General features: G+C 42.2%; 1 protein-coding gene across 4 annotated transcripts in view; it reads left to right on the top strand.

Moving 5' to 3' along the window:
- The first annotated feature begins 5,819 nt into the window (after positions 1-5,819).
- Positions 5,820-21,581, top strand: part of LOC306920130 (uncharacterized protein) — a 173,431-nt gene continuing 157,669 nt past the window's right edge. For 3 of the 4 annotated variants that reach the window (XR_013789618.1, XM_079496758.1, XM_079496759.1), the window contains exons 1-3: positions 5,820-5,973; positions 6,311-6,409; positions 8,848-8,935. The gene's annotated coding sequence lies outside the window, so the exon portion shown is untranslated. Of the gene's footprint in view, positions 5,974-6,151; positions 6,212-6,310; positions 6,410-8,847; positions 8,936-21,581 lie in introns of those variants that run through there. The other variant, XR_013789619.1, reaches the window with a different exon arrangement.

Here is a 21,581-nt window from a genome sequence, read left to right as displayed (position 1 = left end):
GCCCTTCGTCCATGTGTGTGTGAGTCCGTGTGTGTCCGTCCGTCTGTTAACAGCTAATCTCCGGCACCGATAACCCGGTCGGTGCCAAATTTTGCACACACACTCCCTGGATGCCAACGATGAACCTCTGCCCCAAATTGTCCAGAACGGCCTGTTATAGCACCACCAGGAGGCCGACTTGTGTAAAACAGTCTGTCCAAAACTTCTGTCCGTACAGTATCTCTATAGTCATGTGTTCAAGACGGATCTGTCCGATATTTCATATTCCATCCTAATTGGCTAACATTGGCTTTCAAAGTTTGCAGGATTGGCCCGTTTTTAACAAAAAGCCTCAAATCATGAACGCAGCGTGCAATTTACGTGAAATCTTTCACAGACTTTCCTACTAAGCTGAGGAATATATCCCACCCTTTTCATATTGGCCTGTTATAGCGCCACCAACAGGTGGATTGTTGCAAAACACATTTTTGTAACAAAATGCCTCAAATCATCCAATCCAAGGCGTAAGAAGAAATGGCACCCTTTTCCCATTGGCCTATTATAGCGCCACCAGGAGGCCACAACCTGACCTGCCCTTTATCTAGTGATTTGGGACTCGAACCCACGGCACGCCGCCAGGCTGGATTACCAGTTTAGGTGTCTGGACCGCTCAGCCGCGGCCCAGGCCACCCATACAGGTTTTTGCTTAGACGGGCACCGGCCTACTCGGGAACGATGGAATTTAGAAACATTGGGGAAAAAAGTTGGGAATGCATTATCCGCTGTACCTGCCTGTCTGTCTGTCTGTCTGTTATGCTTATTACATATGGATATTTCTGTAATCTGCCCAAATGTGGAGTCTAGGCCAGTCTATGGCGTCAGAAGACATTCCATATATTTACGGATTTATCAATATTTTATGAAGATCCACTTATCTGACTGACTTCCCACTGCATGCGCATCACACCCTTGGGTCCTTTGTGATACGCACAAGTATTTGAAGTTGGTCAGGCCCATATGCACTTTATATGGACGACATATACTGTACCTGTATGTCGGATTAGCGGTTCTGGCAAACCGGATCTCCACATATGCATACAGTATATACTGTGTGGGCATATGCATATCGGTCGGATTGGCAGTTCTGGACAACCACCGATTCGACCGGTCGATCGGTTGGACCGTTCTCGAGATAAGTGAACTACATATGGACATACAGAGATACACACGTTTATGGTAGGATTTATAGTAGGATAGCCTACTCTACCTATTCTAACATTACTTTTTTTAAATTCTGGTATGTTGGAGGTATCTGCTACCTGATCATGCCTGCCTACTCTGCAGATGAAGAGGGAAGGATGAAGGTGGAACAGTGACAGTCACACATATTTAGTAAAATCAACATTGTGAATAATAACGACTCTACCGAGCATGTAAAGGAGCTGTGGGGATGGAGACAAATGGGCAAATGAAAAGGATTAGTCACCTGCCTGCTGGCGTCACACACCGAAGGCTGGCAGTCATGTACTGTAGATGTTGATTTTTCTTTATTTTGGTAATCATTTCAATGTAATTAATTAAAGGCTAAAGAAAAAGAAAAGGCCTGAGCTGATGGTATAATGAGTTGCTACGGGACATATCTTTAATGATTCCAGTTTGTAACAAAGATGTTGCCAAGTCACAGTTTCTTTACACATCGGGCTTGCATGGCACTTAATACCGGCCCCAAGGACTGCATTTCTCCTCCGAAAATCTCCTGATTAAACTGATGATTTCATTTCAGCCTTCAGCCTTCATCAACATCAAGACACAGAAAAAAAGTTAAATCACATCATCATCCATTTTGCCATGCTCCCATGGTCATTTCGCTCTGCCAGAGCCTGATTTATCCCCTAATTCAGAAATGCTGTATTTTGGTCTCATGCAGACGAGTTGACGACTGACATTTGTGAAAGCAACATAAATTCATGACCCTGATTAATTAGTAAAACAAATAGGGAGCAATTGATAATGTTCACATCCATCTTCTGTAGTTCCCTTTTCTCAAGCAAACTCCATACATTCTTCATACATCATCATTCCTGAGCCAAAGAGAGACAAGGTTACCAGCCCAATGACTAAGACTCAAGGCACTGACCTCTTTCATAATGAAGACCTTTGAGCGCCTATACAGTATCACCGTCCCAACTCAAAATGTGTCACTGACCTGCTCCTTGACCTCTTGCAGTCTACTTACAGGGGAAAAAATCAGTCAGTGGATGACACAGTCCACATGGCCCAACACGTGTCCACACCTTGTCCTAGAACACAAGTTGATGTCGACGATTCCAAAACCAGGGTTGCTCTCAGCCCGGTACTCAACACCACCATTCCTGATTTGATCCACAGCAGGCTGTCCTATAGCTGAACATAACACACACACGGTAAGAGTAATAGCACTAGACAGAAGGAAGGCAGTATGAACAGCTGGGACCGACAAGGATGTTTGTCCTCTCACCTCCTTTGCTCCATGTACGTTAATGACTGTGAATCCTTATGCCTATCCATCAAACTGCATATGATTGCAAATGACACCACTCTGGGCCTCAACATGCAAACATCTTTGGTGTGTGCATGCACTATAGGACTGAAGGTAGTCTCACGCGGCCAGACTGTTGCCTCTCACAATTTTCAAATGGTTCTGTCATACAGTCTGGAGAATGGATGCTCTTTCCTAACCTGACTCCGCCAGATGGGGCAGCAGAGAGTACACTGGGTTCCCCCCTCCTGCTCCCATCTGGGAACTCTCAGGCAGACTTGATGCCCGGGCACAAAACGGCCTGGCCAATCAGCGGCAGCTAGAGGCGGGATCAAGGCAGCACTGTGTATGCCTTTTAATCCAAGGTGAAAGCTCCTAAGTGTATAGGGTTGTCACGATAATGACATTTCATTTGATGAATAATTGTTATACAAATAATTGCGATTAACAAATGTTTTTGGCATCGAACATGAATAGAAAAATTACATTTCTGTGTGGCTTTTAGGCTTTGTAAACAGAAATTGAACAGGGTAGATATGACAAATTACAATGACTGGTACCAATAATCAAAATAAATGTATTGTGGCTAAAACAGACCATATTTAATATTTAATCATTTTATACTTTCTAAAATTGCAAAAACAGCCGATCTACAATGCTCTCAATGTGCTACGATGCGACACATTGTGAGCTTGTAGTACAACAGATTGTAATACAATCTATACGATTAATTTATACAGAAATTAAATGATTGACGATTACGGAAAAATATTCAGATTATCGCAAATAATTGAGATCAAGTGATGATGTAATAATTGTGACAGGCCTACCTATATGTGATGTATTGTCGACCCCACGGCTGAGCCAGTTGCCCTCTGGGAAGGAACGGTGTGCTCCAAGGTGAAGGTGAAGGACAGGGACGATTGTCAGTTAACCAGCCAACCACGTGTTCCAAAAATCAGTCCACTATGGCCAAGAACTCACAGAAAAAAAGCACAGTTCAATACAAGGTCTGCTAAGAGGATTTAAACCCAAGAAAGCCTGCTTGTTTCCATTCATACTCATTTCACATTTGCACATAAACCCTTGCGTTATTTTTCAGGGCATGGCATAACAGGCAATCATTCTGCACAAATAGTAGATCTACAAGCAATGCTTTGTAGTTTGGCTACTTTTAGGAAGATATCTAGGGTATAAGGAGAGGGTCATACACTAGACCACTGGGGGACACTGTCAAACAAATGGGGTTAAGTGGTTTTAGTTTCTGCCAAAGAACTGTCACTTTACTTCTATCCACGTACATAGGTATAATAGTATACAGTTGATGGACTCGGTCTGGCCCATTTACTTAAATTAATGCTTAATTTTTTCTATATTTCGCCATATATAGAGACATACTGTAGGCCTATGTTGTTATGCACCAATGACACCTAAATTCATTCCAGTGCATTTATTGTATTTGGTGAATAAAATGGATGTTGAATTCAAAAGCTGTGTTCTCTTTATGCGGTTATATACTGGTAATACAGATATACAATAGACTAATTGTCTGGTGGATCTTGGAGGTCAGTGAGACTATACTGATCTTGTGCACTTATACTGAGTAAAACTGCAAGGCCAGATCATACTGTACTGTACTGTACGTCCAAGGATACTTAAATGTTTGCTTTATAATGTTGGTGAAATCTTGCTTTTAAAAGAAATATTCACTTTGGGTCATCTCACAATATGTTGCCTTGCTCTACAGAAGACAATTGAAAGATATGCTCAAACTGAACCTTGAATACCTGGTAACCTATACAAATACTTCAGCACTCAGCCTGCAAGGAGAAGTGGAGGACCATAATGGTCCAGGCAGTTAAGTAGATAATGAATGAAAAGTAACTTAATATGCAGCAATATTGAATGTGAACAAACTGACCAAACTGCCCCTCCTGTACATCAATGGTAAACAGATAATTTAAATTATGAGATAAGGACCCCATAAACATAGGATTGGTTTAATCAGCCAAATTATTCTAAACAAAAATGATTTACGCTAGTGTTTAGATGTATTGCAGATTTCTTTGATATTGGTTTGTGTTACATAACTGCATAGGGAAAACAGATCTCATGATGTCATGAGTCATAGAACTTCATACACAATATTATGCCCTGGGCAAGCATATTTTTGCTTTTGTCCATGTCTGTTTTGACATAGCTTATAAATGTTTATAAAGGTATGCAGTACAAGCACTAAAACAGTTATTGTTAGAAATACAATTCAGCATCACTTCTTCATTGTGCACCCTGCTAGCTGTTTTTGGCCAAGGATTTTAAGGTAGGAAACAAATTAATATGCTCATAATAAACAAGTATAGGCCAGACTGAAGGCAGTTTTCAAGTCAATAATCTAGACGTAGGAACTGCAGTTTGCAGCATATCCTGCCTTATGGACAGTGCTGATGAATGTGAGCACTTTTGAAGTTTTGTAAAGATGGAGAGGATGGTAGTCTGTTTCTCACTCATAAGATCAGTGGAAATGCAACGGTAGAGAATTTGCACAAAACCAATGTTCAATCAAATATCCTGATGTAAATTAAATACATTAGGCCTATATTGTTTAGGAATTACAGGGTCTGGTCTGGAGCTCTCTGGTGGAGCTGTTTCCCCCCACGACTTGACTACGGATAAGCGGTTGAAGATGGATGGATGGATGGATGGTCTCATTTAGATACTACAAGGTAGCCTCGGCTGCACTGCCAATCAACAAACATGTTATGTACCTACCATGCTTTGATTGATTGATTGAAATATGTATTAACAGTTTGCAGAATTACAGTACATTTCAAGCACAAACTCAATACAAAGACTGTTAACTGTGAGTGGACGACCCAATTAAGCATTACACTTGTCTACAAGAGGGTCCACCATGTTCAATTCATCACAATGCACCTCCCACATACTGTGTCTGACTTTAGTGCCAATCAAAAACCACCTGTGTCTGTGTGTTCTTCTTGTGTTGCTCGCTTCCAAAGTTTCCATGGCAATCTGTGTGAGTTATCCTAGTGAGTCATTCACCAAAACAACAAAAACGGGTCCCCTCCTTCTAGTGGGAAAATCGTTCATTTGATTGGTTGTAAAAAAAACAACAACGTCGTGGTCGTGATGCTCTGTCTGATAGGCTGTTGATTCTCCCGACAGGCGACATGATCGCGACAAGCGCGAGACGCCGCGGTCTGTGCAGGGCTGCAGGCGGTGCAACCATGGCGACACAACAGGGAAGTTGTAGCTGTGTTTACGTAGCATGGTTGGTTATGGTTAGTTAGTCGTAAACGTTTGAAGTAGAAAGCGTGCTGTCTGTCCACAGGACAACAAACTGTTGCAGTCATTCATTAGAGAATGGACGTCGTCGTCCATATATCAGCAGCATATGGATAAACATTGTGGCCAGCCCACTGCACAGCCACAGACATTAATACATGATTGTAATATAGGTAAGTTAACTTGGTGAACTTATGATGAAGCGGTATTATATACCCTGGCCTCAAGTGAATATAGTATACAAGCAGACAAACTCGAAGCTGTGCAACATAACTGTCACCTGTTGCAGCCATGTTAATGTTATTAACGTGTGTGCGCAGTGTGTTTGTGTGTGTGTGTGTGTGAGAGAGAGAGAGGCAGTGCGTGCGTGTGTGTATGTATGTGCTTGCGCGTGCGCACGTAAAATCTCAGGTAAACACTTTATTCAATTTCAGGGTCACTGACTTTAACTCCTGTTTCAGCAGGCTGTGTGTAACATGTTGTTTGTGCCTCTCTCGGGTTTGCTTTCAGGTCATATTTCGTTCGGAAGGGCAACAATTCAACAAGAAAGTCATCAACTTTCCAACAGTTGGGAATTTCACAACAATATATAACTGTCAACAAACATGGGTATGTTTACAACTGAGCTGGTTACGGTGTGTGTGACCTTATAGCAATGGTTATGTTATATGCAGCGCCTATTTAATTATTGAGTTGCTTGCCCTGAAACCTATCATGGTAGAAATAGGCCTAGTTATAAAATTGCAAAGGTGGAAGGTCAATAACAATTTTGACTGTTTTGGGGGGTGCATACTTAGTTTAGACTAGTCATTGGTTAGACATGGGTTAAGGTTAGGTTTAGGTGTGCTACCCCGTGGGAGGTTAGGTTTAGGGTGAGGGTTTGAGATAGGTTGTAGTTGTAGGACTAATGACTGGTCTAACCAATGACTAGTCTAAACCAAAAACTGTCTAAACTGCACCCCTGTTTTGGGGGCGAGCGTTCTTGTGTTCTCTAGTCTTGGTGACTTTCAGGATTACTGGAGAAAACGGTGGCAATTTGCAAAGCAATGAATTTACTTAAGTGCATATGGTTAAACTATAGAATATAAATCTATCTGAATATCACATGATTACTATCAGATTTATCCTGGAAGGACGATGGAAACCTTTCTTCTTTTTTTCCCTCCATTATAGATTTATACAGTTTTTTTTTGTCTATGGCTTTCATTTATTTGCTAGACTATTTTTCTGCATTCATTGGTAATGATTTACTACTATCACAATATTCTTATCACTGACACTAGAAGTGGACTGAGCCAATAGACACTATATATATATATATATATATAATATATTTCTAGACTTTTCAAGGTTAAAAGCTGATATGCTGTAGGTAGGCCTGCTCTAGGAGCCCCCCCCTCCTCATTCCTTCTCTGTGGGATCACTCTAATCCAATCCGAAATATTACTGGCTCCACAGTGAGATAAGACATACTGGGGGGATGTTGGTGTAAACATCCATATGAATTAAATGGGCATATGCTCCATCAAGATCATCCGGGAGGTCAAGGCTACTGCACGAGGATATGATTTGCGCCCTCCCCAAAAAAAAATCACCACTCGTCATCGTTTCCCATCCATAATCCCCTGTCGCACGCAAGCGTGCACGCTCGCACGCCCAGTCGCCCACAGTCCCTACAGTATATGAAGTCACAGATGCACACACTCACATTTACAAATGTCCAGCAATCTATATTATTACCTTTTATCTTTTCCTTGTGTTTAAAGTTATTAGATTATATTTATAGTTTGGTTTATAGCCTGCTATAAGAACTGCGCGCTCCACCCAATATCCAGTTCTGTTGATGGAGGTGATTTAAGAAGCATTGTGTCTTGAAGCGGTGTTTGGTGGGACACAGCTCATAATTAGAAATTATGTGCAGAATAGGGGTTTAGGACACCAATGGGTTCAGCTTTGTTATTATTAAAGCCATCTATTGCAGAGGATGCTGCCTCTCTGGACAGTGTAGTATCCCTGTGAGAGAATGTAACTTAAGCATCACATTGTTCAGTTTAGTCAGACAGTGATGATGCTACTATAGTGTACCATACATTTTGTTTCCACGTTAAAAACGGAACACTATAGGCCTACTTTATTTGTGATCCTTTGTCAAATCCTGCCTGTGGTCCCGCCCCTCATCACGCCAATTGGTTGTTGTTGCTTGGTTAGACAAAAATCCTCTCTCCATTAGAGACGGTCCGATCAATCGGCCACCGATCAGCCGATATTCACTCCAAAAGACTCGATCGGTGATCGGCAATTTACCCTATCTGGAGAAACCGATCTTTTATACCATTTAAATGGTATAAAACTATAAATGTCAATCAGATATATTGTATAACATCATTTTGCATCTTTGCGATAGGACTAAACATTCTCCCCTTCCTCCCCAGTCCCCACACACAGGAACAGTTTTAACATGGGTTTTGAGCTTTTTACATAATTTTGGAAATATTCAAATGTTTGGCGACAATTGGCGATCAGGATTGGTCCAAAAAAACCTGATCGGAGCATCCCTACTCCAGTCTCCATCCACTACCAATGAAGAAACATTAGTAAAAAGGAATATCTCGGGTAGTGTATGTAGTGACTGGGCATAACGTGCTACAGTATATCTTGCGCCACCCCTTACCCCCCTAAACCTACTGTATTTGCCATTTTTTACTATTTTCAAAAACATTTTAAAATAGTTCAAATAGCCGATCTACAAGCTCAGAACGTGTAGATGCTGGACAAGACCTACGCTGTTGATTGTCTAAACGGAAGTGCTAGAATTTGGCGGAAGTGGAAAGATGACAACTTCCAGGGGAAGTTCAGACGCTGGAAGCCAGCTTCAGGCTATGCACTCTCTGCCTTAGGTTGTGACCAGGCTGTTCTCTCTGCCTTAGGTTGTGACCAGGCTGTTCTCTCTGCCTTAGGTTGTGACCAGGCTTTGCTCTCTGCCTTAGGTTGTGACCAGGCTTTTCTCTCTGCCTTAGGTTGTGACCAGGCTTTTCTCTCTGCCTTAGGTTGTGACCAGGATTTTCTCTTTGCAGATGAGTAAGGCTGGGACCGAAGCTAGGCAGAACCAGGGTGCAACAAGAAGGCTGACAAAGGGTAAGTGTGTGTGTTTGTGTGTGTGTGTGTGCTATCTAGATCATGGGTCCTCAACAGGGAGTATATGTGACCTCTGGGGGGTCACACAAACCTTTTGTGTGATTGGAACTATTAAAATGTCTTTACATCCCTTGCATTCCTATTCTGGGAGGAAAATTTGACAAATAACAGGGTGAGCGTTGATCATTCAACGCCACACACCCATATTTTTCCTACAGTAATAATAATATTAAGAATAATGATACTGGTTGTAATGAACTAAAACAAAAAAATATTGATATGATAGAAATAAAGTTACATTAATGGTAGAATGGCAGGTAGCACAGATAGACGGCACAAAGGCCTTTATATTATTTTATAATTAAAGTATTGCTGAGGAGATCAGCTTGTTGGACTTCGGCAGGGGTCATCCTATCCAGGGGTCATCCTATCCAGGGGTCATCCTATCCCACGTATGCTTTACAGACTTGTAACTCTATTAGGCGAGAACACGGCCACTAAAAGGTATTGTGCCATAATGAAGCATGACAGTTTTTCATCCTTGTTAGGAGAATTAGTGGCTTTACATCAAAAAGCTTTTTGCATTTAACCCATTTTGGGCGGGAACCCCTTTTGGTGTTAGCATTATGTTATGCTTTAGCTATTGAAAAATAGCAGATCTACAAGCTCATAGCGCCACCGAGTGGCGCGCTACGAGCTTGTAGGTCTGCTATTTTTTAAAAACCGAGAAAATGTGCCTGAAATCTTTGAATATATGTGACTAAATTTGACTGAGGGACTGCCATTGGATTTTTTTGAATTTTCGTTTTTTCACGTCATATGAAAGCAGGGAATCATAGCTTCAAATTGACATATTGGTTGTTCAGTTTGACCCACCAGTTGTGGAGATATGGCTTATAGAGTTATGTCTTGCAGAAAACAGCGAGTTGAGAAAACAGGCTTGAAAGGTTCACTTCTGTGGTCTCTAACATTACACCTAGCTACATGTTTAAGCATTTATTTCATATTTACATGTCGATTTCAGCTCTGACACTTATTTCAGACATGCTCTAGTATGTGAAGAGTCTGCCTGTGATATTAACTCATTTTGGAGAAAAAAAAATTTAAAAAAGTTTTTCTCCTCTGGTGAAAAACTGTAATTTGCGCGATGGCAGTCTCTCAGTCAAATCTGGTCACATATGTTCTTTCAGAGCGAGTTTTTAACTCTCATCTTTGCTACTGAGAGGGTCCCTGGAACTACATATTTTCAGATGGGGGTCAGCGGCCAATGTCATATATATCTGGGGTTCCTTTACATGAATATGTTTGAGAACAACTGACATAGAAACATGGGTTTTTAATAAAACTGTCAGGATTTTTTTTTTTTTTAATTTTGACGTCGGGCCTAAATGGCTTAAGTGGCCTTCATTTAATATATTTATATCTAAGGAAAATGCACCTTTTAGTCTAGTTGTTGTCATCAGCGAAACTGGAATTAAATATTTGTGGTAACATAAAAATACTTAATTTATTTCATGTGCTTTTTGTGCATGTACTGTAACTTGATTACTAATACATTTTTTGCTCCTTGACATTTCAAGATATCCACAGTGATGACCCGTAGAGTTGGGGAAAGTGTATGGTTTCACTTTCCCTTAGAGATGGTGCACTTTGCAAAGTTTTAATTAATATAGCATTTTCAAAATGTACCATCAGTCTTCCTCTGTCCTTCCCCCCCCCGTAATGTGCTGTATACTATAGAACCGTATGTCTTAGAACGGAAGAACACCTCATTGTGGTTGCTAATTTAAGCAATCATAATATGAGAACAGTTTAAACCTGGGCTGTTTGGGGCCAAAGATCAGTCATTGGAAGTCATTGGTGCCAGAAATGTTGGGACATGTTCGTGCAGCACAAATGAGACGTAGCTTGCGGAGTTAGTTCAGTCAGACATACTCGAGGGGGTTCATGCCATGCTCAAGGCGCATACTATACTCAAGGGGTTAACATGCTGCATTACTATGTGGGCGTATAAGTGTGTGCAAGTCCCACACGTCATTCGCCAATGCGGCAGTCAGCTGACCAATTGGGCGGGCTACTTAAGCTCACTAGACCGCATGCTCTTCCTGCCTTCCTCTGCACATGGTTCCTCTGCACATGGTTCCTGGTTGTATGTGATGTTGTCTCCCACCACCACCCCAGCACCACCGGTGGGCTCTGCTATTTATGCTCCCCATGGGGGGGTTTTATTGTATATCTATCTCCCTGCTCTTAATGTTTTATGTTGGTGCTTAATCGTGCCGAGCAGGGAGAAAATGCAGCAGAGCCGAACACCAAGTCAAATATCATATGCACACTCATTACTCATTCTGTAATAAATATTGGTAAATCTATTCGTGAGTTGTCTGACTGAATGACAGTTAATCCAAGACTCTTATATAACAGCTCCAATATTAAGAACAAACGGACAGAAGGTCTTTGTGTTAACAGAAACTTCTACCTCTACCGGAGGAGGAATGTGATGTAGACTCAGTTCAAGTCATACAGTCGGATGAGTTGGATAATCAATATTTTACAGAGTGACAACTAAGTAATGAATGAAGTCCACTTTATATAGGTTTTGCTTGTCTGTTTAACTTTGGTATCAATCTCTTGAGCTGGACTATTTGTTAGCGTGTTTTTATGCATGTGACAATGATTAAAAACAGAAAATATTGAAGGCAGAATGTGGGTTTCTCCTTCATAGAAGGCTTACTGATTCATCAAGACAAATGCACTTGGAATGGGAAATAGAGGGGGAGAAATGTTTTTTTTTCTTCAATATATTTAAATGAAATACTCTTTAGGGGCATGTCATGTGATCTACCTGCACAGCCTTTGTGATCTACTGGTAGATCGCGATCTACCTTTTGGGCACCCCTGCTCTAGAGTCTGTGCTGCTCTTTTCACCCAAATGGAAATGGGCTGAAGTCGCTAGAGGAAAAGTCATCCTGGAATCTACCTATATTAGATTATGAGATATATCCAAGTTGATATTTTGACTTATGGGTGTTGTGTGAGCAGCATACTGTAGGTAGAAACTGAAGATTGGGCAACTCGAACAATTGGGCTCACCTTCCAGGGAGCATGAATGTGAGAAGTTTCACATCAATTGTGATATAACCTGTGGGCAGGTTTGGGTGGTGCTAGAGGAGAGGCCGGCAAATTCAGTAGGATTCATCCTCACTGCAGAGTGCATTAAGTTTCATAACAATCTTCCCATTCAATTTTGAGTTGTGGCTGCAATTGGAAACTGTACAAGTGACTTGAGTGTCAGAATGTGTAGGGTATTAATACAAGGTGAATGGTATTTGACAGACTGCCTGACCAGTCTTCCGAACAGAGTGGCTGCCTTATACAGTACAGTACTATATGTTTGCAGCTAAAAACTGTCCCCCTGTCTGGCTGTTTTCCAACTGTCCCGCTGTCTGGCTGTTTTCCTAGCCTCAGAAACCACAGGCGTTTGGTTTTCAAAGAAAAAGAGAATCTGGGTGAGCGAGGCAGGAAAAGTGGCATAGCAGTAGCAGAAGTCCACTTGCCAGAATGTGAACCCGGACATTTTGAGTACCCTAAAGTTTTATGTTAGAAATGTTGAGTATGGGTGCCCGGTATTTAAAAACTGCCGGGTGCTAACTTGCATAATGTTGGGCAATTTTCATAATTAGCATAATAAGCTGGGGTACCAGTGCCACTGACTCAATTCGGCCATATGTACTTGCTGACCTCATCACATTTGTGATGACGGCTATGGCCGTTTTGGGCCGAGTGTTTTTCGTGCAAAACTAATAGATTCAGAATCATGAAAACCCCCTAGTTTGACATGTCACATGACACACTTAACATGTCACATGCCACACTTAACATGTCACATGCCACTTAACGGAATTTTGAAAATGTTGCCAGCTTATTATGCTAATTATGACATTTGCCCAATAGATGCACGTTAACATCCGGCAGTTTCTAAATGCTGGGGACCCATACTCAACATTTATAACATAACACATGACAATGGGGCTCTATGGGCTGGCAAGTAGACTACAGTGCGAGACTGTGAGTGAACTTGTAGAGGGGAGGGGAGGGGAGGAGGAGGGCAGGGGAGGAGCAGGGGAGGAGAGGCGGGCTCATATAGGTTGGTGAACCAATATGATGTCACGCGCATACACTCTGTATGCGCGTGACATCATCATCATACCCGGAAGTTATGCGGGAACGCCTACTTAGTGGCAAAAAAAACTACTTCCTGGCCTTGACAGCCCCGTACATCCAAACAGAAAAGTCTTATCTGATTGCATTAAATGATGCTTAACTCACTTTGCCACTTGGTTTGCCTCTGACTTTATGCATGCATATTCCCTCTATTGGAAGTCGGCAGCGCTTTCCAGCACTAGTTCGTTCCGCCCCTCTATGCCCAGAAAAGCATAGGGCTCTTTCTAGCTACTGTTTTCTTAATTCCTTGTACACTTTTTCCAGGCCTTCGTCCAGCCAGGCTTTTGCACGTACTTCACATGAGATGCTTTTCACTCACTGATGCATTGTTAACCCATTTTGACCTGAGATCAGATTCTAAAAATGTCTTCTACATCCTGACATGTTTTCTGAAAAAGCTATGTTTCTATGTCAGTCGTTCTTCGATTTTTCAAAAATAGCAGACCTACAAGCTCGTAGCGCGCCACTCGGTGGCGCGCTATGAGCTTGTAGGTCTGCTATTTTTCAATAGCTAAAGCATAACATAATGCTAACACCAAAAGGGGTTCCCGCCCAAAAATGAATTCATTACTGTATGTTGGCGAAGAAGAAAACTACGTTTGTCAAGACTGCGTAGTGGAATCTCAATTTACAGTATACTCTCAACAGCATGACTCTGGCATCCACATTTTATTTTTAAATACAAAAAATTACTATTACTATTTTTTTTTGTCTGGGGCTGTAGACTTCAGAGGTTTAATACAGTATAAGCAGGTGTGCACACAATTCTTAATAATAATATCCTGTAAGTGTAAATGATGCGCGAGTGTGGACCGTGCCCTCTGCACATGCATGCACAGCCAGTTTGAGGGGATGGAGGGGAGGGACGTGTGAGCGATGGGAGAGATGAGCAACTGTCTGTTTGTGGTTGGATGATGTGGCAGACTGCATGCGTTGGGTGATACTTGATCTGATGTTAATGTGCTGCTGTGTGGGTTGGAGGGAGGGGGTTCAGTTGAAAGTGGGAGAGAGGGGGAAGATGGGCAGATAATCCCGTCTGCTTGATGAGATTGAAGGCTGGGATTGATTGATCGCCTAATCATAAGAGGAAATGGGCCTGAAAATGAATGGGACTCTGCCCTTGGCTTGCTGTGGAGCTGGGCGGCTGGGTTGCAGGGGGGGATGTTCGCTGCAAGAAAGACATGGCCTTAATCCATTCTGGGCGCGAACCCCTGTTGGTGTTGTAAGCATTATGTTATGCTTTAGCTATTGAAAAATAGCAGATCTACAAGCTCATAGCGCGGCACCAAGTGCCGCGCTACGAGCTTGTAGGTCTGCTATTTTTGAAAACTCCTGAAAATGTGGCGCAAATGTTTGAATATATATTCTTTCAGAGTGAACAGTTTTTAACTCAAAGCTTTGCTTCTTGGGGGGTCCCTGGAACAACATATTTGCAGATGGGGGTCGGCGGCCAATTGCATATATTTTTGGGGGTCCTTGACATAAAAATGTTTGAGAACGACTGACATTGTTTTTAAGAAAACTGTCAAGATTTAGAAGACATTTGTAGAAATCGAGCTCAGGTCGAAATGGGTTAATGTGCATGGGACCTGATTTCATTTGCGTCTGATATACAGTTATACGATCCCAGCTAAATGATCAAATAAAAAAAGGGAGAGAGCGAACAGGGAAAGGGGTGTAAATCAAGCTTTATTGCAGGAATATTACTTTTTCATATCGTCTGAAATGGATGCTCTCAGAAAGGTGCAGAAATAAAAATCCATTATGAATTTGGAATCGGTGGAGCTGTGTTAAGGCAAAGATAGCCTCTGTCCAGGATCCAATAGGATAGGTGGTTATTGTGTTGTTGGATTTTGTTATTTGTGATTATATGGTTAGTAATATTTTTATCTTGGCCATACAAGATTTGTTTTGTAAAATGACTCGGAGGTGAAAGAAAGGCTTATATAAATAAAGGCCTTATATAGATTCTATCTTCCTGTGACGTTATAAGCGTCTTTCATTTCTTCATTGTTGGTCACTTCCTAAACTGATGGTAGTACTACTTTAAAAGTAACGTTTGCTGTTTTTAACCATGTTAATCCATGTTGTCACACCCTGCACCACGATAGTTGTGAGCTTGTGGATCTGCTAGCACCCTGCACCACGATAGTTGTGAGCTTGTTGATCTGCTAGCACCCTGCACCACGATAGTTGTGAGCTTGTGGATCTGCTAGCAGCCTGCACCACGATAGTTGTGAGCGTGTTGATCTGCTAGCAGCGAGCGACACCATCATACGACAAAGTATAACTAAATTAAGCAAAAGACACAAAAACACACCAGTGTACTTCATGGGCAGTAGCTCAGTGTTTAAGAGTGTTTTGTCTTTCATGTCGGGTGCATCGTTTGTTCACACAGTGAATGTTGCCAGAGCATATCACCACATGGTGGACTGGGCCTTGCATCAGAGCACCACCAAACCTCTCAGCCTCCTTGTGAGCGAGGTGTGGTGGACGTCACTCTGAGTTTGTCTTGATGTGTCCACACACGTCTAAAGGACTCTTTGAAAAGCAAATACACCTCAGTCTGATGGAGCATTTATCTCTATTTTCTTTCTCACGGTTGACAGAGCACCAATAACTCCCATGTGGCCGTCCATGCTGAATTACAACCTCATTTAAGCCCATAGGACCGATAGCACAGCTCTGCATAGGTATTAGCAGGAGAGGAACATCAGGTTGTGAATGAAGGTGCCTTGGTAGATCATAGGTGACATATGATTCAGAGCACTCTAGCTGCTTTAGTAATGTGGGCTGATGCTACACCTGCATGTTGCTAAGTGACTGACAGCATCTGAGCCCCCACACTGCTTTCACCTCAGTCCTGATAAGGACAATATAGACATGCCATGGAACATGGGCCGGCCATGGGGTTGTAAATGAGAAACTGAGTGGGAATAGTGATTCAGGGCCCTATATTGGGGCAGGTGCATTGGCGTGAGGTGTATAGTGGACGGACGGCCGAATTGACAATGCCGGCATGTTTGATATTTTGGGGACTTGCCAGTGCCATGCCTCGATGTGGAAGGACTAGGAGAGAGGCGCAGTAATGGGCGTGTCTTTGCAAATCAACAGTGCACTGCAATTTTGTCGCGAACCACGACAGACCATTACTCTCTTCCACCTCCCTCCTTCAGGGAAACTGGTGTATAGCGAGGTGCACGTTCTTCCTTTGACATTTTCATCACTTTAGTTCAGCACATTCAAATCACACAAACCTGGTTCATGTATGTTATGCTAGTCTGGTTCACTTTGGTATGATTCCCTTAACCTGGAAAAACATATTTTAGCATGTTTTTTTAATGCATTAATGCATTCTAAACCACAATGATAATAAACTGCTGTGTGTCATGACACATGGAGAATGGAGATTGAAGGCATATTATCCATTTCTGTGTCTTGCCTTGTGTCCTCGAGTGAGCGAGTGAACAAGGGGGGGGCGAAAGAGAGAGAGGCAGAGACAGAGAGAATTAAGTCTGATGTATACTTCATCCCACATAGCGGTGTCGCACGGCGAAAATAGCAGACCTACAAGCTCACAACGCGTGTCACCCGCCACGCAATGTGAGCCTGTACGTCTGCCATTTCTGACGCGTGTAGTAGGTGATAAAAATTGGACGTCTGCAGCTTCGATTCAAATAAGCTGGACTGCTGGAGAAATGCAGTACACATTCGTCTTAATGCTGCAGAAAGAGAGAGGGCAAGGCGAGCGACGGAGAGAGGAAGGGAGTAGTTGTAACTATGTACTCAAAGGGGAATACCATTTATTTTCAACATTGAACGTGTGGAAATAATAATAAAAAAGTCCCCCCCCCCCCTTTCTGTTTAGCCTAGAACTGGAGGTCTAGAGCTTGAGGTCATGTGATTAGTGACATCACGTTGGTACTCTTTGGCCTGCAGAGCTTTTTTATTATTTCCACACAACTCTTTATAAATGATGGTTATAGCTCAGAGGTTCGCCTGCCCAGGCCAGAGCCATAGAGTAAGACAGAGTTACGACATTGAGGGGGCAGAAAACAGCCCGGTCACGTGGTTCATGTAACTCGTTTGTCACTGTAAAGCCTATAGACGCCACTGCATTCCGTAAACGTCCAGTTCAGGCCTTTGTCACTATTCGCCTAGCCTCGGTCCCAGGCTTACTTATCTGCGAAAAGAAAAGCCTGGTCACAACGTAAGGCAGAGAAGCTAAAAGAAAAGCCTGTTCACAACGTAAGGCAGAGAAGCTAAAAGAAAAGCCTGGTCACAACGTAAGGCAGAGAAGCTAAAAGAAAAGCCTGGTCACAACGTAAGGCAGAGAAGCTAAAAGAAAAGCCTGGTCACAACGTAAGGCAGAGAAGCTATTGGCGGATGTATCCTCTGGAACATCCGTCAGATGTATTTCCCCGCATACGATATTTTCCCGACCAATCACAACACTTGTTTCAATCGCGGAGAGTGTAAACTGATTTGTAAAGCATCAACGGAATTTCCTTGGGCGATTACTTCCGCTAAAATCCCGCAAATCCCAAACAAATGATAGCCTTTACAGTAGGTCTTGCTATTCGCCCATAGAAGTCTATGTAGAAGAGCCGCCATTGGACTGGCCTCATGAAGTGAACCAAGTTGTCATAATTCTTTTACTATGGCTCTGCTCCTGCCTGCCCACCTGCGCTCCAATAGGCCTATCTCACAGCCCGCTTTTCACGCCCACTTCCGGTAAATAGTGGTGTCTTTAACATTAGCATTTACACGTTTTTTTCTCTGGAGAATCTAAGTACATTTTCTAATGTAAAAATGTGACAGACCAATATTATTATGAAGCAAACAAGATGGTAAATCAGCTCGAACAGATAGAACAAACCTTACCTTGAGAAAACAAAAGTTGTAGACTTCTTAAATTACCTCTGTTAACATGTAGCGTCTATGGAGTGACGTCACGCTATCACCACTATCACCATTGAACCCTACAAACCCTCCCGCGCACTCAGATCAGCCAACGCAGGGAAGCTGGAAGTACCCTCACTAAAAACGCCGGGACAACGCTCCACACGTCCCAAACTCTTCTCCCTTCTGGCCCCAAAACTGTGGAATGCACTTCCCGTTGCAATCAGAACTGCAGCATCACTCCCGATCTTCCGCCGTAGTCTGAAAACCCACCTTTTCAGACTCCATCATGGCCCATAGCACTTACCCTACCCCCCTTAGACAGCACTTCTTAGACTTATATAGTATTTGAAACAGACTTATAGCATGTCATGTAGACAGCACAATAAGTGCATTGTATGTAGTCATAGCACTTCATAGTATATATGTACAGCATAGTATAGCATATATGTGTAGTTTATATGTATAGTGTCATTATATAGATATGTTCTAGTTATAGTTTATATGTATAGTGTCATTATATAGATATGTTCTAGTCACGTTCTTAGCTTACGCATGTTTCGCGGTAAATGCATTTTTTACATATGTGATGTATTCCCATGCTTTTTGTTCTTGCTTATTGTAAGTCGCTCTGGATTAAGAGCGTCTGCTAAATGCCTAAATTGTAAATTGTAACCCCAAAAGGGGGCGTATTAAGGGGGGCGGGGAAATTCTGTGAGATAGGCTTATTAGCCAATTTTAACACAAAAACTGCTCGTGACGGAACGTTCCGCCATACAGAAACCAACCGGCAACTGCTTCTGGCGGAACGTTCCGTCAGATAAGCTTTATTATTGATATCAAACCCGATCGCTGATTTATTTTTCTTTTTTTTGCTTGGCCTTTCCTTCTTCAGCGATCCTAGGCCGCTAAAATCAAGTATATCCGGGTCGGCAGTCAAGCGTTGGCACTTGCGTCCACCAGGTGGCAGTGATACGGTTTTAATGGCCTATAAGGATATCATTTATATAAGTAAATAAATCACTTTTTGGGACATTAATTCTCAAAACATTGAGGATTTAAAGCTTGATTGGGACACTTAAATATGTATTTACCTGTACTATATCCTCCAGACTCAACTTTTTGATAATTATGATTGTAAAGAATCACATTCCACCTTTTTTGCATAGTTGCGTGAACATTGTTATGTAAATGTAGCTATTGCACTATTGTGCAATGACTTTATAGCCGGCAGTCTGCAATTAAGCGTCAATGTGTTCTTTCAAGGACAGTAATGAAAGCATTGAGCCCAAATATTAAACATTACATTGCTTTCATAACATGGTTTGATATGATCATTGCATTTCAGGCTCACTTTTAAGTTTGGTGGCAATAACCCTTTAGATTTTTCTTTCATTGCGTCTATATTATCTTTTTGTGCTCTTTGTCATTCAAGTCAAGAGAACGCTGACGTTGCCGTACAATCCACCAAGGTTGTTCAAACACGATATCACCAAGGTTTTTCAATTAGTTCATCAGGAAATACAACTTCCGAACATCCACACCAAGAACAACTATAACACCAACCAACTATAAATAAATATAATAATTAAAAAATCGTGTGTCTTCCACTTGAGTTTAAAAGCTCAAGTGGATGGCAGAGTCCACACCCCAACTATAATAATAATGACCCTAACCCTAATGATTTGAAGAACGACAAACAGTCAGCCAATCAAAATCCATCCAAGTGGTGCCTTCCCGCCACCACGGAGATTGTTGGGTTCGACTCCACCGTGGTGCATCTGGCTTTGTTTTCTATACTAGAATTATGAGTTTCTATACAGTACATGAGGTTTGGGGGGAGGGTGATATCTCTGCACGTATTCCTACAGGCTAGGGTGGCACCTGTCAGCGGGGGGGGGGGGGGGGGGTTGGGGGGTGGAGTAGGACAAATGCTTTACGTCCCCTTGGGCGGCGCCCAATAGAATGTGCATAACAGGATGTTGGCCATTTGGTCCCTCCTCTTCCGGTCGTACGTGTCTTTGTTTACATTCCTGACTTTTCTTGCGACCACCGCGCTCTGACTTGTAGTGCAATACAAAAATGCATAGTTCAATTTGACATAACTGAGAGACGGACGCTAATCTATGATTCACCAAGTTGATCATTCCACTTCACCAGGAACAAGGTCAAAACTCGCTTGCCATCCACTACCATGTTGGAGAAATCTCCCATCCTGTATCATTCCACTTCACCCGCAATATTCAATGGACTCTTAACTATTGAACAGATGGACGGATATTGTTTTTTTTCCATGATCGTGCAGCGAATGGCTCTCTCATTTTGTCGGGGATGCAATCGTAGTGAAGATGAATATTCTGTGACTACTTACAAGGCAATTAAATATGAAGAAATCCTGGCACTGGGTGGTACATTTAGGTAATTAATCTGGCACTGAAACAGGACCACAGGACCACAGGACCACATAATCAATTAGCATCTTCATATAATTGGTAAAATCATTTAAAAAAAATCTACTCGGTCTGTGTCTCCTGGAAGGGCTATGGACACTACAGAAACCCCCGCCTACCATCATTAGGCGTTTCTTTTTTTTCTCCATTTTTTTCATGTTAGGATGACTTAAATTGCTTGTTGTTAAAAGTAAGCAGATTAATACAATGCTGCCGTTACCTTTAGATCATGACAGAGTCACACTATCTACCACAACGGTTAGGAAAAAAATATAAATAAAATGTTAGGGTCATGTTTGTAGTGACCGCCCTCTCTGTCTCCCTCTAGAGGTTGTCGGACATGCTGCAATCCTTCATGGGTGAGTAGCTGGAGGTTCTGATCCAGACAGAGCTGGGAGGCTGCGTGTCATGCTACTGGCGGGGGGGGAGTGAGTGAGCAGCCCGTGTAGAGAGCTGGAGGTAGACTAAGTGATCAATGCCATTGATCAGCCAGTCAATCCCGGAGTCCATATCCCTCTCTGTTTACACTCTCTCAGCGCGTCTGAGTTAAACTGAGCGTGCTCTAAGCAGACACCTCAGGGACACCCTAAAAGGCGGCCTCACACCCCACCATTGATTGACATGTCGATTAGCTTGGAAGCTGTCGACAGCCTGGTTGTTAGCTGTCTTAAACATTAATGATGATGATAGGGAATGGTGGCCGCTAAGTCTAGAGTCTTCTCCTCCTTTAGAGAAAGTGTAATTCTCTCAAACTAGAGATATGATTAATGTGACATGAATTTAAAATGCTATTTTTTTCTGTCATGACACATTACATAGAGATAGAAATATGTAATGAGATAGATAGCCCAATTATTAAAAAGTTGTTTTAATGTCAACAATAGGAAGAGATGGTTTTGTATGGCCTGCCCTGTGATTTTTTTTTAGTTAGGACCATACAGTGTCTTTGAATGTTTTAGCTCATTGACTTCAAATGATGTATATTTTAGTACATTCATTTCAATATTGACGAGTCACAGTCTCTGGCAAGTGTTGGCAGACTGTTCCATGTGTGAGCTCATACTAGATGC

This window comes from Electrona antarctica, assembly GCF_951216825.1.
Source record: "Electrona antarctica genome assembly, chromosome: 3".
Taxonomy (NCBI): domain Eukaryota; kingdom Metazoa; phylum Chordata; class Actinopteri; order Myctophiformes; family Myctophidae; genus Electrona; species Electrona antarctica.
Note: the sequence above shows the minus strand (reverse complement) of the source record. Positions and strands in the feature narration are given on the sequence as shown.